Genomic DNA, 18,089 nt, shown 5'->3' with positions numbered 1-18,089 from the left:
CTCTGAAAGGTTGTGCACGGAAGACCCTTCATTTCAACCATGAACGTTGGAGTAATTCCCTTCTGGGTACGTGAAGCCGAGAGTACTTTTCATCAATGTTTTTTCCATGGCATTATCACGCAGGATGTCATTGTCGATCTGTCCTCATGATGAACAGCCCCCTATATTAATCTAACAAAGGCTAAATATTTTCTTGGAAATGCACTGATGAAACCCATTAAGCAGTTTGAACCCTGCATTGCAACATCTGATGTGAAAGAAAGTGTGAACATTTAGAAAATGTAGAAAAACTATATCCTGGTAGGTTTACATTGAAAGAAGAGAAGCCCTGATTCTCTTTAAGACTTTGTTGGCTTGCCGTGCCCATTATGCACTCCTTCTAGCAGTTGCCTCACACAGTCAGGCTACTGTTTGTAGCATCTTAGAACACATATGACATTTCACACCTCTGTTTTTCAAGTAAAAAGTGTCAGCAAATCTTTTTCTTTTCTCTTACACTCAAAATCTTTAACATCTTTCTATCAAGTGAGATTATTTTGTGCTGTCTTCTAGCAAAGGTTTTCTTCAGAAATGCCTTCTCTTTTTGAGAAGTGCCCATCCTTTGTGAGGAAAAAGGCTGTCTCTGACCCCTCACAAGGTCTGTGTGGGGGTTCCTGCCAACCTCGCATTCGGTCAAAGACTATTACAGCTGTTAAAAGAAGCAAAACACTTGAGGGACCAAGAGTCATAAGGCTCAAAGCCATGTGCAGAATTTTAGAGCGGTGGAGGCAAGGAGGAATCTGAAGTCATCATCTCATGCTTCCTCCTAGAGGATTCAAACAGGGTAGATCCAGAGAAAGGAGATTGTCAGTCCTGTGAGATCAGAGTCTAAGAAAATAGCATTGGCTCCAACTTTCTCTCTATCGACAGACGGTTTGACATTTACCACTCATCCACATCATGGAGAGTTCTCCAAACAATCAACGTTGGAAAGCTGCTACCCTATTGGTGTTGGGAGGACTCTGGGCAACACTGACATTGAAACCAGAACATCACTCATCGTCGCATCCCTCAACATTGAAAAGGAAATGCCACAGGACACCATTGATGCCTTTGACACCATCGGTGTCAAAATGATCAAGTCTGTCACCATCTCCTGTGATGTCTATACCGAGTGCCTAATTTGTAAGTAAATGCATGCTGGTGCCTAGAAGCCCACAGCAGGGTGTAATAAAATGTCAGTGTGCCGAATACCAAAGCTACGTGGTCTTCAGTTCACCTCAGACCTCTTTAATCTAATTAATTTTTTTTAGTTCACTCTAGAGGATTCCTTTTTTCTCCCTTTGTGGCAGGTTTTCTGTCTTTCTCTTCCTCGTCTTTCAAATCTGTGTTTTTCCCTATCGTGCTCAAGGTCTGATGCAGAAAAATAATTGTCAGTTCCCAAAAATAAGTGACTGTGGCCACCACCGGCAAACACCAGCAAAAATTAAGCACTGTCTACACCTATGATGGCTACTCTGTTGATTAAGTCTCTTGCCTTAATTTTACCAGTATGTTTGCCACTGTTGTCATCACTTTATCAACTTGGCATGTCTCCTAAAGTAACACCAGGTTTTTCCACCTGTTTGTCAGCATAGGCTAGGAAAGAAGTGGCATGCCTATCAAAGCCTCCTCAATCTATACTTTATTCTATCACTCTGAGTCTTCTCACACTATTTTTCAGACCACTAAGACCAACAACCCCTTTTGCAGAGGTCCCTTTAAAGCCCTAACCCTTGCAACTGTCATCCCCAGGATGGTATCGAGGCCAACATCAATGACGTAACTACGGAAGGGAAAACAGACTTGAATGCCACCTTACAGATCGCCAGTATCCTGTTATTACACAGCAGGATACAGAAAGAAGCAGATCGCCTTCCAGATCCGGGTCAACTATTTCAGACTCAGATGTTACTCATTCACTTTATACACCAGCTTTAACAGCTGCATCTCCCACCCGTGCCGCTTCTGTCATGAGGTCTTAGCCAAGGAAGCAGCTAAGTTTAGCACTCCTCAGGAAGAGTCACATGCTGCTCTTTCAGTGATTTTTTTTAACACTTTACAACCGAGGGTAGCTCTAATTCCTTTGCTTCCTTTAGTTCTTGGCATTGCACAGGAACAGTTTGTTACCTCTTCCACAATAAAAGTGTCAAAATCACACCTGTGGAAATAATATCCTGCAGCAGGATTGTGATTTTCTAAGGACTAAACAAAAGCCTGATTGTTCTAGTGATTTCGGTGAGATGCAGACATGCTGCAGCTCCTTAGACTACCACTCACCAGAGTGAGAAAGTAAGTTAGTGGGTACTTTTGGCGGGTACGTTTATAGTATAGCAGCTACCCATCTAAAACATGCAGTGTGACAGCTCTCTTCCAAAGATATCTTAAATGAAATCTGTGATGGCATGATACATTTTCTTGGTTGCCTTTCGAAACATAGACAACCAAATTTTGCAGAAATGTTGCATGAAGATTTGGAGGATCATAATTCCAGAAGTTAATTTGGTATAAGTGGCAGTTATGGGGTACTGTCACGTGGTATCTATCTGTCTTACCAACTTCAAGCCTGAAGCACAATTGAAAATAATTAACCTCCTGTTTTCCTGGTCCTCTTTGTTTGCACAAACAACGGAGGAAGGAATGCTAAAGATAGAAAATGAGGCTTAGACCTTTAAAAGTGTAGGTCTTGAAGAATACAAGAAAAATTCTTCAAGGTGCTATGTACGGCAAAAGATTGGAAGTATATCCAATGCAGGGTTAAATCCCTTCGCTGAACATTTCAGCTCCAACAGCAGGAGTATCCTCAAAGACAATAAAAACGTATTAGTGAAGATCTTTGCAATCCAAGTCACCATCAACAAAACCTTTTCTTGCAGAGGAGCACATTCCTCTGTCAGTAGACAGTGACAATTAAATTATCCCCCACTTCTCATTCCAGTGGGGAGAACAGTATCCTTGCACCTGGCAGAGTGATCTTTAATCACAGGATACAAATCAGTGCTAAATATTGTATCTCATAAATATTTCCTATGTTCAAGGCCGTTACACTGCCAGTTTCGTTAAAACCAGCATTGAAGAATCAGATACTAGTGTTCAGATATGAAACCTCTATCCTATTAAAGAAACATACAATCAAGCCAAATCCATCTCATCAGAATGGCCAAGGAGTTTACGTCAGGGGGTTTGTGGTTAAGGTAAAAAGGTCTAAAAGTGACATGCAAACCTATTTGACAGTTATGGTTCACAAACAAGGTTATCAAGAAAGGAAAATTCTGAATGTTCACCTTTTATCTGATCTAACAGTACCTACAGTATAGTGAATGGAAGTGTGCGATAGACCTTCAAGATGCATTTTTTCAAATCCCAGTAGCAGAGAACCACAGCAAATTCCTCTTATTCGTTGTAGGAAACAATCACTGTTGAGATGGAAATTTCTCTTGCATGGTGACAGATTTGTTCCCCTGCCCTTAGTGCCCCAGCTGCTATGATATCTGGATCCCTGGTGCTGATTTTTGTTGCCATAGATGTACACAGATCATGCATGCGCTGCTTGATATAGGCTTGTCTCACAGATTGCGTTCTCCTTGGACCGTAAAGGACACCCAAAGCGCCACCCTCAAAGTGGTAAAAGGCTACTGTTTTTGCTAGGAGTTAAACAGTACGAGTGAAGTGGTGGCTGCATAGCGTGTAGTGATGAGTAGAGGTGAACAGGCCTGGTTGCCTAGGTCACTGGAGTGATGCGTATAGGCTCACTAATGTAAAGTTCAGCTGCTGTGTGCTGAACGCACCCTTGGCCTTCATCAAGTTACTATGCGGCGCTGTGCAGTGTGTGTGTGTGTGTGTGTGTGTGTGTGTGTGTGTGTGTGTGTGTGTGTGTGTGTATGCATGCATGTACTGGTGTATGTGTGCCTATAAATGGTACAATACATGGGAGATTCTAGCCTCCATTTTGAAATGACCCATGGTCGACTGGGGGAGCATAAGGAGGAAGAGGACTATTCTCCCACCCCTTGACCGATTTGTGGATAGCTGCATTCCTGTGAGCTGGGTGGGACACACTGGAGGAGGAAGAGCCAGGCTGCTCACTACACTTCAAAGAGTGCTCTTTGATCCAGGCAAAGGTCACTGGAAACTAACAATCCGAACAAATAGAGCTGTTGGCCTGGGTACCCTTTTGGTGTACATATCACTGTGGCTGTCATCCAGGTGTGAACCTCTAGTCACTCCCATGACCTGTGTTGTGCAGCTATCAGATGTGGAGTTGCTTCTGCTGTGACTGACTGCTTTCTGGAGGAAGGGCAGAGGAGAGGGCACTTCAAAAAGAAGCAGCCCCCAACACAAACTTCAGAGACACACATTTGGTGTCTGAAAGGGGACTATAAGAGGGGGAACATGAGACCCCACAATGGTCAACTGCCAAGCAGGCATTCAGGCTGTGCAAGGAGGGGAAGTGCTTCAAGACTTCAGCCTGTGACCAGGGCTGGAGGCTCACCAGAGACCTCCAGGAACACCTTCCCCTGGAGCACCAGTGCCTGCTGGAGAACATTGAGAATGCTGGAGGAATCGAAGTCCAATGGTGGATCCTGGTGAGTTGATTCTTGGATTATGGTGTGAGAAGAAAGCTGCTGCACTGATCTGGTGATTGCCCGTGTGCAGGTTCAAGTCAGTGACTCCGTATGCCAGAGCGTGCTGCCGTGATGTTGGTATCACTAATGTGCCAGTTAATCTGTAGCCTGTATGCAGAGTGAAGTCGGTGACCCTGTTTACCATGCGGGACCACCATGAAGATTACTGCCTGGTGAATCGGCCTGTAGCCCATGTGCGGAGTGAAGTCTGTGACCCTTATGCCAAGTAGGGCGTCCATGAAGATTACTGCCGTGCCGATTAGACCGTGTCCTGTGTGCAGAGTGACGTCAGTGACACTGTTTACCATGTGGCACCACCATGAAGATTACTGCCCGGCCAATCTGGCTGTAATCCTTGTGCGGTGTGAAGTCTGTGACCCCTTGTGCCAGGTAGTGCATCCATGAAGTTTACTGCTGTGCCGATTAGGCCATTAGCCTGTGTGCGGAGTGAAGTCGGCGACCCCAGGTGCCAGGTGGAGCCTGCGTTAAGATTACTGCCATGCCGATGGGCCATTGCCTGCATGCAGATTAAGGTCGGAGACCCCATATGCAAGGTGAGGCCAGCAGAAAGGACAAGGACCATTGCCAAGTTCAAGCTGCTGTCATAAAGAGAGACTGCCGATGTGACTCGTGTAGGCCGGAGCCATGACTGAAGATCAGAGCCAGAGCAACCTACTCCCCACATGTGGGAAGGATCAGAGGAACTTACCGTCTCACCAGAGGGAAGCACTATGAACGAGCAACTGTGGCTCAGAAACGACAGCCGATCCCCATGAAGTCTCCGGTGGCACAATCCTCGAAGGAGCAGAGAGGAATGATCACAGGGCTGGAAGGCCATTGGGGAATTTGTTCTGCTACGTAGTGCTTCGGGCACTGGAACACTTATGACTTTTATCAAAATAGAAGTGGGACTCCTGAGATTCGGACTACTAGTGGGGCCTAATCTGAATGTTGCCTATTGTGAATGAAGAATAACCACCACCACTAGTGAGCGAGAAGTGTGACTCGGGTACCTGACAAACACTAGAGTCCTGACCTCGGGGGGCTTTGTGTTGTTTGTGTATGCAGTATTTCACTTTGTGTTCGAATATAGATACTAATTTTGTTATTAAAAAGTGTTTGACTGGACAATCATTTATTGCAGCAGTTGACCGTACTTTGAGTTGCGGGCCTGTGTTCATCCACCTGTATCTTTCGTTCATCCATGTAGAAGAAATCAACAATCCAGATTCAAACAGACAATACCTCCACCATCCGTACCTGAACAGGCAAGACAGCACTAGGTCAAGACTGTTTTACATGGAAGTGCAAACAATCCCGCCCTGGGCACGCGCAGTATGAATGTCTTCTTTAGCGCATGCAAGTTCATTTAAAATGTGTCACACTGTAAACTTAATGAGCACCGGTAACAACCCTCACACAGTGTTGCCAGTTGCCAGTCGCCTGGTGTTTGACCACAGTCAGACATGTTAATTGCAGACTTCTGTGTGATACCTGTGCCTTCCCCTGATTTTAAGCTTTTTAAACTTGTTTGGGTCCCTTAAAATTTCAACCCATTATTTAGAGCAAATGAGCAATTCTTCTTAAAAGAAAGAATCCGGCATCCATGGAGTCAGTTCAATTAGTATTGTCCTTTTATAAGACTTGCACTCTTTAGTGGGTGTGCAAGCTCGTCACAGCAGGACATGCCACCACACCTTACTTAAAGCAAGCACCAAGTGACATATAAATCCTACTCACAAGTTGCTCTCCTGAATGAATTCTGAAGGAAATGTGCCTTAAGATAAAATAGGGATTGGGAGAGACAGCAGCATTGCTTGATGCAAAATAAATGGTTAAATGTTGCAACTTCTTTTTCAGTAAGAGCATTGAAAACTATCCATTTGGTGTAATTTTAAATGATTAATCAAATTAATGACGTTGCCGGAGTACATAGACGTCTCTCTCGCGCGCAGACGTCAGTTCTTCTCATCTCCGCGCCAGCCCGGAATAAGTGGTACCCTTTAGTAATTTTTTGCCTAACTTTTTCGACCCATTTTGATCTGTTTTTCGAGTCAAACGACTCCATCGGTGCCGGTAGGGATGCCCGGATTCAAACCCTGTGCCGACTGCAACTGACTGATGTTGATTACCGACCCCCATCGCCGGTGGCTGTATTGCTTAGGGGCCGACCACGGTGACAACTCGTGCCCCGACTGCGGGACCTTGACGTCGAAAGCTAGGCGGGAGCGGTCCCGTAAGCGCCTCGCGCTCCGGCAGTTGGCCCTGCGCTGCTCGAGGTCCCGGTCCAGGAGGAGGTCGAGGGACCGGTCGCAGTGCCGGAGTCATCACAGCTCGTCGAGCCGACATCACTCGTCGGGCTCCAAGTCCTCCGGTAGGAGGCACAAGAACTCGAAGACTCGACATCGCTCTTCTGACTCCCTCCGTCACTTGCGCGACGCGGCCGGGGGTTCGGGCGACACCGCCCACGCGGCTCCGCTGCAGACGTCGCGGCCTGCTCCATACCCGCTGGTCCCTGGGCAGAACGCGACGCCGGAGATCGGTGCCTTCCTCATGGCCATGAGGTCGCTCACTCCTCCATCGGGTTCCGCGGCGACTTTGGGCCCTGCGGTCCCAACTGGGAGCCCAAGCGGGCCGGGTGGTTCGGCCCCGGCGCCGTCGGGTGCTTCGGCCCCGGCGTTGTCTGCAACTTCGGTCCCGACGCCGCAGGGCCCTGCCGGATGCGTCGGATCCGGGTCGCCGCTGGTCGACCTAACGACCCCTCTGCCAGCGTCGACTCCTAGGGTGTTACCCCCGACGTCGTCCCAGATAACAAACCCCCCCCGATCTGGTTACGGCGCCAATCGACACTGCATTCGAAGTTGAGAGAATTGCAATACTTCTACGATCCGGCCCCATCATTTTAACCTGAGTACAGGTCCTCCTGTAGATAGGAACGTGGCCAGACGCCACCGCCCGGCCCCTGGGCGACCCTTCTTTCCTGTCCACCCACCCCACCCCCAAGAGCCTGGTTATCCAGGCCTCTAATTCCCAGACCGCATTCCCGACAGCTCCCCCTGATCGGGAATCCAAAAGGTATGAACAGTACAGAAAAAAGATGTTCTCCTCACTTAGTTTGGGGTTGCGGTCGGTCAACACCGCTTGCCTTTTGGGCCATTATACCCACTCTCTGTGGGACACAGTCGCGGACGTGCTGCCACAATGCCCGGAAGAGGCCCAGGTTAAACTCGCCCAAGCCCTTGTGGAGAGGCGAGATGCGGCGCGGTATTCCATTCGATGTGGGCTTGTTACCACGGACTCGCTAGGCAGGGCGATTGCAACGACGGTGGCGGTTCGCCGCCACGCCTGGCTGAGGTCCACCAATTTTTCGGCTGATGTCCAGAACACCCTTATGGACATGCCGTTTGATGGCCGTCGCCTCTTTGGCGACAAGGCAGACAGTGCGCTTGAGCGCTTTAAGGACTCCCGGGCTATGGCCAAGTCCTTGGGCCTGTCGGCCCCGCGCCAGCAAACTGCTGCCTTTCGCTCCTTTCGTGGCCAAGGAAGGGGCACCCCAACACGTCCTGCCAGCCACGGGCTGCAGGCTAACATCCAGTGCGGTGGCTGACGTGGTAACTGTAGGAGAGTAGGGTCTGCTTCCTATGGTCACCCCCACTTTTTGCTTTTGCTTTACTGGTTTTCGACTTAGATGCGGCTGTGGGCATGCCAATCAGACCCACAGCCCAGATGCACTCTCTCTAAATTCACACCATGTACTCTAGGTACATTCACAATTGGGAATTGGTTCACCTTGTCAGCCCCTGTAGAAGTGTACCTTAGGTACTCAGGGCATAGGTGTAACCAAAGCCTACCAGGGGCTGCAGCATGTATTATGCCACCCCTGGCTGGCCACTCAAACTGACACAACTGGTTGATCACTCAGCTGGGGCAAGGTCGTGTAATCACCCCTTTCTTCGGTATAGTATTCCTATATCTACCCTTGTATACAGACACACAGTAACCTATAAGTCACTCCTATGGCAGGCCTTAACAATCCTGGAGGCAGAGTGCTTGGTTATGTGTGAGATGGTGCTCTAGCATGAGCTGAGCCTGTCTGCAGCTTTCGGAATCATGTCCTTATAGCTGTTCTATGATAACGCCATACCATATACTCTTAAGTGCATTATAATCCTCGCGGTTACATGCTAACTTTGGTACAGCATTATCAAAACATGTCGAGTAAGGTGTCATACGAATTGGAATACTACCCCCTCGCCAATTCTGGCGATGGGGGTAGCATTCCACCCTTCTAGAGGGAGAAGACATGTTGTTGCTGACTATCCCGGTTAAAGTTAACCAGAGCCCCAGCGTCACAAAATGGACGCTGCTGCCACAGACACAAGTCTGACCTCCTGCTGCTCGGAGTCGTTCCAGTCACGGAGGGTATGGACAATAGGTTTCCTGCCTGGAGAGGTGCGAGCACCACCCCAGACAGGACTTTGTGTTTTTGGACAGGGAGGGCTCAATAGAATGAGACACTGCCTGGGGCACACTAGGGGTTCCATGCATACCCCAGTTCAAACCGGTTGCTGGGGCACTCCAGCCCCAGCTCTGGCGCGAAACAGGACAAAGGAAAGGGGGTGTAACCACCCCCCTTCCTGGTCCCACCCGTAGGAGGGACCTAGAAAGTAATCCAGCCCCTTTTAGTTGTATAAAGGTAGAAGCTGAGTCCTGAGACTTTAGATTAATCCTGAAATCGAAACTTGACACGAAACTCTGGACCTCCGACGTTCTGCTGAAGCTGAAGACTGAAGAATCTCTCTTGTGGCCAAGGAGTGACCACCCTGGGCAACCAGGCACCATCCAGCAAATCAACGGCTTGCTTTGTCGACGCTCCTGCCGGGACCCGAGCACAGAGACTGACAAGACCCAGACTTCCAGACCTCTCTGACCCTCTCTTCACGTCTGCAGCATAGCTGAGATCCGTGGAGGCGACGAGACACGTGGGACCGGCCATCTTGAAAAGTCCACGACTTGCTAACTGTGCAGCTCCCGAGGTATCCTCGAAGCTGTCCACTGGGGATTGAGAAGCCCCGAATCCGAGCTCCACCTGCACCGAAGATCAGCCCTCCAGACTCCACAAGTTCTGCGTGGGGCCCTTCTGCTTGTGTTCTGCTCGACGCGTTGTCCGGTTGCTGGCCCGTTGGCTAGTGGCCTCTGTGACAACAATCCTTTGAAACCAACTCGCTGGTCTGGTTGCTCCAGACTGGCCCTTGCCTCCCTGCAAAGGTGAGGCCCCTCAGACCTTGCTGGTCCGCACCAGAAGCCTTCTTTGAATCCTGCTTGCATTGCCTTTGCCAAGGCTTGTTGACTCCAATCCGGCAGTCGACCCCTCCATCTGCGAGAACCTTCGTGGGACAGCTAGCCTCCAGCACCTGGTCGTCCTCGACGCCTCCTGGTCCGCGTGGCTGAAGAGACAAGCTTCACAACAGCACCTGATTGCTCCTCGACGTCGTCTGGTTCCTTCCTGGTTCCACCCTGTCACTGGCTAGTGACCCAGACTCTGTCCCGTCTGCTTTCAGGTCTTCTTCATCCTCGATCCGCTCTTGGATGCACCCGGACATCTTCCTCCTGGTCGCCTGTAGCATCTTTCTTCACAGGCTCCATAGACTTCAAGGGCGAAACCCGACACATCTTCACACCTATGCACCCGCTTCCTGTGGGTGAGGTAACGCGAGTACTTCGGTGCTCCCAAGGGTATTGACTACCCAAGTGTCTAGGTTTTTAGTTGTTCCTTTCTAGCTAGACCGGAAGTGTCCTAAATCCTTCTTTTTCTAAACTCTAAGTTCCCAGTGACTTAACATTGACTCACACGTGTGTGTAAAGACACTGCACGCGCCGCCTGTGGGCCTCCTACTCCTAACCTAAGGTTCAGATAGTGTAACCCCAGCGATTCTCTAGGCCCTAGGCCTTTCCTTTTCTCGTGACGTGGTACTTCTACCACTTTCTTAGTATATGGTTTGCTTCGCCACTAGGGCCTAACTGTACTTTGTGCAACTTAACCCCTTCCATGCTCATGACGAGCTCAGCTCGTCATGCAGTACAGTGCTCCTGTGCTTATGACGAGCTGAGCTTGTCATGACCACACCCGTTTTTATTGCTGTCCAGCACAGCAGGGGAATCGCTCTAGCAGCGATGCGGTTAACGTATTCTGGCTAAGTAACTTGTTATGTGCTTTGCCTCTGATCTCATAAAGAGTTCATGTATATATATATATATCCTGTGTGGTTGTAGGAGAATGGGGTCTGCAATCCTATGGTCACCCCAGATTTTTGCTTTTTTGCTTCACTGGTTTACGACTTTCCCTGGCTGTGGGCCTGCTAATCAGACCCACAGCCTAGCTGTTCTCTCTCTAAATTGATAACCATGTGCCTTAGGTGCATGTACCAATTGGTACTGGGCCACCTTATCAGTCCCTGTACAGTATACCTTAGGTATCCAGGGCATAGGCGTACCCAGGGCCTACCAAGGGCTGAAGCATGTATTATGCCACCCCTGGCTGGCCATCTAAAACTGACACAACTGGCTGCACGACAGCTGGGGCAAGGAGGTGTAATCACCCTTTGCTGTAGATATAGTATACCTATATCTAACCCTAAAATGGACACATATCCTCCTATCAGTGCCCCTGCACTAAACACAAATTGTAATAATATGATAATGCTATGTATCAGCATGCAAAAGTCGATTTAAATCCAAACACATAGTGATTATTCAAACATTCAGTGTTCAAGAGCACAAATAAAGGCTGTAAAAAGATCTATAGTCCGTTTTTATAGTGTTCGTTTTCTGTTTAATGTTCCAAAATCATAAGCCAACACGTGTTTCATCGCAGGGAACAACTGCGAATCTTCAGGGCTAAACAAAAATACAAAATGGGATTGTATAAGATTACATTCTGTTTGTGCCACAATAGTAGCTAATGACTCTATGGTGTACACCAAGGTGACAGGAAGCATGCCTATAAGGTGACTTGATGTGTCTGTGTGGGGAAAGAAAAACATACATCAGGTGACATATGTGAGTAAAACACGATAAACGACAGGTCTAGCAAAAGATACATTTTACCGGAAAAAATAATAATAAAAACACTGGCCGGTTGAAGAAGTGGGTGAAGTGTAGAAATGTGTCCAGTAGGAAGGACGAAATCCCATGTGACTTCTGGGTGATTCTTATCGTGACTTAATAACAGGAAAGTTCTGAGTAGTACATTTGTAAGTTGAGCAAATGCCAGTCATACTGTGCGTAGTCTAACGAGTATAGTATAAAATTGGATATATATCCGGTGGTACTACCGTTATGGGTTTGTAGGTGAGTGTATAGGGCCATAATTAAGCCTATTCAGTAACACATGGAATCACGCGTATAAGTGGTAGACACTAGTCACTATCCTACCTGGAAAAGATGTTTCGTGTGGTAAGTGTTTCAAGTGGAGAACACTTAAGATATAGAGGCGAAAAAAGAGCCGGTCAGTGTGTAGACTCTGGTTCTTGTCTACAGAAAAAGGTATGAAAAGTGAGTGGTCAAAAATAGTAATGCACCAAACCAGAAAAACAAAAATCACAAGGGGAAACAAGAAGGAAACAGATAGTTGATGAACAATATCATAATTGGACAATTATTGTCAAAAGAGGGGTGGGCTGGATGCAGGTAGTTCCGTCCGTCTACAGAGTATTCCTCATAAAAAGTAAGAGGGAAGTGACGGAGCAAAGTAAAAATAAAAATGAGATACGGGAAATTATTAATGGTATTAGGGTAAACAAGTCACATTACGTGATCAATGTTTGCACAAATAGGTAAGTGTTGGTATTCACATATGAACACTCACCGGGAAAGAGAGGTTGTGGATCATAGTTATTCTAATGAGCACAGCCTAGTCTAGGCAAAACTCCGGATTCTCAATTCTCGGACTTCGGGTGAAAGGCCGTTTTTTAGCGTTTTTTGTAATGATCTGCATATGTGGACAAAGTGTAAAATAGAGGTGAGTCAAAACCCAGTATAACCGACACTAATAGTGAACATCCTCGGTTGAAAAAGGCTGCCAAATAGTTAACGAAAACCTACCTCGATTTTTCACAATTGGAGTGAAAACCGGGAGGAGACAGGTCTTCGTGACAGGGCGGGTGTGCCTCTGTTCACGGAGTATTTCGTCTTGGATACGAAAAAAAGAGAAAAGGAAAGTGAAAAATGGGAGAGGGTTAGCAAGCTGGATTAGGAAAAAACGCAATACGTGTTAGGATTGCATTTATAAGGACATTCGGAAGTCCTCAGCGCTGGGCACAATCGGCCGCTTACCTTGGTGAAGAAAATCCCCCTCTTGAATTTCCCGGCGCCGTGTTCCTGGTACGGACACGTGACCGGAAGGTCAATTCCCTTAAGTACCGGTGGATGCGCCGGAAAATAAACTAGAGCGTTGCCCAGAGTCTAAACGTGAAGCAAGGGCAAAGAAGAAGAAATACTGGGCGGACACATAATCATAGAGAATAGCTTGACTGGAGAATGTGTTCGTATTTAAATTCACAATTCTTTCAAATGTATCAGGGAGCAGTAAAAATGCAGATATGTCTAGTTCCAAGTCTATTTCATGTTCAATAAATTATCGCGATGTCAGAATTTCAAAAAGGAATTAGATTTTAGAATAAAAAATGTGGTTAGAAGGTGGATGTCTCATAAAAGCACCCAGTCTCATAAGAAAACGAAAAAGAACGCGCAATTGAAAGTGTCTAGTTAATTATGATATTGATGATAGCAAATGGAAGAATGTACTAACTCAGTCATAGTGCAACCAAAGTAGACAGAAGGTATTCAAAAAAGTACCGGATATGGTACATAGCAAGGGCTTTTACCTCCCAGATGTATAGTGCGACTGTAGACTAGACTAAGTTTATGTAGATAATCATGAAGTGGGTAGTAATGAAAATCGACGACTATGACAAATAGGTGCTCTAAAGAAAAAAAGGGGGTTCTAAATTTCTTATGTAAGTTAGTAATCATATTTAATATAGGAGAAAGACAGGAAAACAATAAGATAGGTAATTACGAGGTAAGTACATTAGTTTATTAATCACCCAAAAAGAACTGTAATTCTGGGTCGTAATTCAAACCGCACTCAATGCTTCGAAGACGCATGATCCATGTAGCCTCTTTGCGTCTCAGGGGTAATTCTCGGTTGCCACCTCTCACATGAATTGGCACAGTTTCTATGCCAAAAAATGTGACTCTGAAGTCCTCTGTGTTCGGTTGGCATTTTGCTATGTGCAGAGCCACTGGGTATTTAGGATCCTGTTTCAAAATAGCTCTCATGTGCTCTGCAATTCTCTCCTTCAGGGATCTTATTGTACTGCCCACGTACTTCTTACCACATTGGCATTCAATTATGTAGATTACGTATTTGGTGGTACAGTTGATATTGGCTCTGATTTCGTAGGTTTCTTCAGACGGGCCCTTGAAATGTTTTGTTTTGTGTTTCGCCCATTTGCACATAGTGCAGAAGCCACACTTGAAAAAACCGTTGCTACGTTGGGTAAGCCAGTTGGAGTTCATATCTGAGCGTGGTACTGTGGGGCTGAGCCTGTTTCTCAGGGTTCTCCCTTTTCGAAATGTGATCTGAGGCGTTGTAGCGATCATTTCCTTTAGTACTGAGTCTTCTTTGAGTAGACTCCAATGTTTGGTCATGCTTGTCCTAATTGAGTTGTGTAGAGCATTATACTCTGTAATCATTCTCACTGTTTTGTCCAGTGGTTTTGAAACGTCTTTATTCTTTAGGGTTTCCTGTCTTTCGATTTTGTTGAGTTTGGTTTTCGCTTGGGACAGGATGGCTTGTGAGTAACCTCGTTTCACAAATCTATTGTTCATGTTTCTGATCGTGTTGTCAAATTCCGTGTCTTCGCTACAATTTCGCCTTGCACGAAGAAATTCACCGAATGGTATTGACTTAATCTGATGGGGCGGATGAAAGCTGTCTGCTCTCAGAATTGCATTACAGGATGTCGGTTTCCTGTATAGTTTGCTTTGTAGAGTGTTGTTCAGTACATAGAATTCTAGATCCAGAAATTCTATATGGGTTTTGCTATGTTTCATAGTGAAACTCAGTTCCCATTTGTTCATGTTGAGGTAGTTGAAAAAGCTTTGCAATAGATCATCTGTCCCAGTCCATAATAGAATACAATCGTCTATATAGCGACCCCAAAATAGGATGGAGTCAGTGTATTGGCTGCTGTGTACACCCCATAGGTGATCTGCTTCGAATGCACCCATGAAGAGGTTGGCAAAAGAGGGTGAGAATTTCGAACCCATGGCTACTCCTCGTTTTTGTTGGTACCATTGTCTATTAAAGATGAAAAAATTGTTGTTTAAAATTATGCTCATCATAGAAATTAACATTTCTGTGTGTGCCCAAAGGGAGGCTGGTCGTGTAGACAGTACTTTGGTAATGGCCTCCATGCCTAGTTTTGGATTGATGCTGGTGTAAAGGGCAACAACATCCATAGTGACTCGTGTGGTTCCTGGCTGCCTTTCCAGATCCCCTAGTAGGCTGAGAATGTGTTTGGAATCTTGGATATATGATGGTAAGTTTCTGACTAGTGGGCCCAGAAACAAGTCCACATATTCCGCTATTCTTTCCGTTGGGCCTCCGATTCCTGACACTATGGGTCTTCCTGGAGGAAAAGGAAGATCTTTGTGGATCTTAGGCAGCGTATATGCTGCCTAAGATCCACAAAGATCTTCCTTCACGACCAGCCTCCCTTTGGGCACACACAGAAATGTTAATTTCTATGATGAGCATAATTTTAAACAACAATTTTTTCATCTTTAATAGACAATGGTACCAACAAAAACGAGGAGTAGCCATGGGTTCGAAATTCTCACCCTCTTTTGCCAACCTCTTCATGGGTGCATTCGAAGCAGATCACCTATGGGGTGTACACAGCAGCCAATACACTGACTCCATCCTATTTTGGGGTCGCTATATAGACGATTGTATTCTATTATGGACTGGGACAGATGATCTATTGCAAAGCTTTTTCAACTACCTCAACATGAACAAATGGGAACTGAGTTTCACTATGAAACATAGCAAAACCCATATAGAATTTCTGGATCTAGAATTCTATGTACTGAACAACACTCTACAAAGCAAACTATACAGGAAACCGACATCCTGTAATGCAATTCTGAGAGCAGACAGCTTTCATCCGCCCCATCAGATTAAGTCAATACCATTCGGTGAATTTCTTCGTGCAAGGCGAAATTGTAGCGAAGACACGGAATTTGACAACACGATCAGAAACATGAACAATAGATTTGTGAAACGAGGTTACTCACAAGCCATCCTGTCCCAAGCGAAAACCAAACTCAACAAAATCGAAAGACAGGAAACCCTAAAGAATAAAGACGTTTCAAAACCACGGGACAAAACAGTGAGAATGATTACAGAGTATAATGCTCTACACAACTCAATTAGGACAAGCATGACCAAACATTGGAGTCTACTCAAAGAAGACTCAGTACTAAAGGAAATGATCGCTACAACGCCTCAGATCACATTTCGAAAAGGGAGAACCCTGAGAAACAGGCTCAGCCCCACAGTACCACGCTCAGATATGAACCCCAACTGGCTTACCCAACGTAGCAACGGTTTTTTCAAGTGTGGCTTCTGCACTATGTGCAAATGGGCGAAACACAAAACATTTCAAGGGCCCGTCTGAAGAAACCTACGAAATCAGAGCCAATATCAACTGTACCACCAAATACGTAATCTACATAATTGAATGCCAATGTGGTAAGAAGTACGTGGGCAGTACAATAAGATCCCTGAAGGAGAGAATTGCAGAGCACATGAGAGCTATTTTGAAACAGGATCCTAAATACCCAGTGGCTCTGCACATAGCAAAATGCCAACCGAACACAGAGGACTTCAGAGTCACATTTTTAGGTCTCGCCTGTCGATGCGCATGCGCATCGAGCAAGCGAGACTATAGGGGCTCATCGACTCTTTATCTAACTTGCAAGGAATCGTGGCGATTCCTTGCAGTGCCCGTGACTTTTAAGCTCAATGCGCATGTGCATTGAGCTTAAAAGCGCGTGCACAGCCGCCCGCATTCCTCCGACACCTTTGAAGTGAAGCTTAGCTTCACTTCAAAGGCCCGGCTTCTTCACACCCACATGCCGCTCTGCCCCCTCCCCTGAGTCATCCTGCCTGCCCAGACTTCTCCTCCCCCCTACTTACATCCCGCTTTCACTTGGTTTTTTTTTTAAATGATTGTGCTCGGGCATCACGCTGCCTACCGCGATGCCCGCTATCATGGGTTTTATTTTCATTAATTTGCTCCTGCTCCACGCTGCCTAGCTAGCACTGTGCCCAGTTTCCTTTTTTTTTTGTAAATCTTTCCTGCCTCTCGCGTCCTTTTGCCGCTTTGCCTTTTCCTTCCAACTCAGTAGTTACTTTCTACCCGCTGATGCTTAGTCAGCCTATTTCCTTTTCTAGCCTCTTATTACGACCTGCCTCTTTAATTACCTGCATGCCTCTCTGATTACCCTCTTCCCCTGCCCGCCTCCTCTTCCTCACTGGTGCCATTGTATCCGCCCCCCCTCTCCCCCCTGCTATCCTGTTCTCTCCTCTCCTTCTCTCTCTACAGATCGCACCTTAATCCTTAATGACGCTCCCTCTTTGCCTCCACCACCCTCCCGTGTCCTCATTATCACTCATCATCCCAGCTCGCCAAGCTTTCCAGTTCACAATCAGTCATCACCACATCTCACAAAGGTTTTCAAGTTCACTATCAATCATTATCACTTCTCCCCAGGTTTTCCATTTTCATTTCCACAATCAATCACTTATTCGAGCCCACTTTAAGCATTATTTTTGAATTATTGTGCACAGGCGCACCGCTTTGTGTTAGCATGTCACCCTTTTTTTATATTTACAACACGGGCGGATCGCTTTAGATATGGTCACCCCCCCTGCTTTTATGTTTTAAAAAACAATAGCTTTAAGTCTCGCAAATGCAACAGGTTTTGGATTTGCCCGAGCTTGAGCTATTGCTTCTGACTGGGGGAGAATGGTGATAAATGAAGAAAAAGTCGCGTTTTATGATTCGGATAAAGGGTATTTTATTTGTATGTTTTCCACGTTCAACTACATCCCAGCACCCCAAGAGAAAGCATTACAGCAAACAAATGTGCTTGTATTTGTAAACAAGAAGAACGTGCAAGGATAGGTAAGTGCACAGGGGCAAAATACAGGGAATAATGTAAACGTTTCTCAACTTTGTCATGTAGACAATTCCCCTTTGGTGAAGCTGGAGTAGACTTGTTTTTTGTTGGCTGAGCTAGTGCCGCTTTTACAGTGTGGGTTGCATCTGCTTTTATGAAGCTTAATTTGTGGCGGGATAGGTGCCGGGGCTC

At 46.4% G+C, this 18,089-nt stretch overlaps 1 protein-coding gene across 1 annotated transcript in view; it reads left to right on the top strand.

Moving 5' to 3' along the window:
• Positions 1-18,089, top strand: part of DHX38 (DEAH-box helicase 38) — a 1,077,951-nt gene that overhangs the window by 1,050,189 nt on the left and 9,673 nt on the right. The window lies entirely within an intron of this gene.

Source organism: Lissotriton helveticus, chromosome 12 (assembly GCF_964261635.1).
Source record: "Lissotriton helveticus chromosome 12, aLisHel1.1, whole genome shotgun sequence".
Classification (NCBI taxonomy): Eukaryota; Metazoa; Chordata; class Amphibia; order Caudata; family Salamandridae; genus Lissotriton; species Lissotriton helveticus.
The sequence above is the reverse complement of the archived record's forward strand: the minus strand, read 5'-3'. Positions and strand labels throughout refer to the sequence as shown.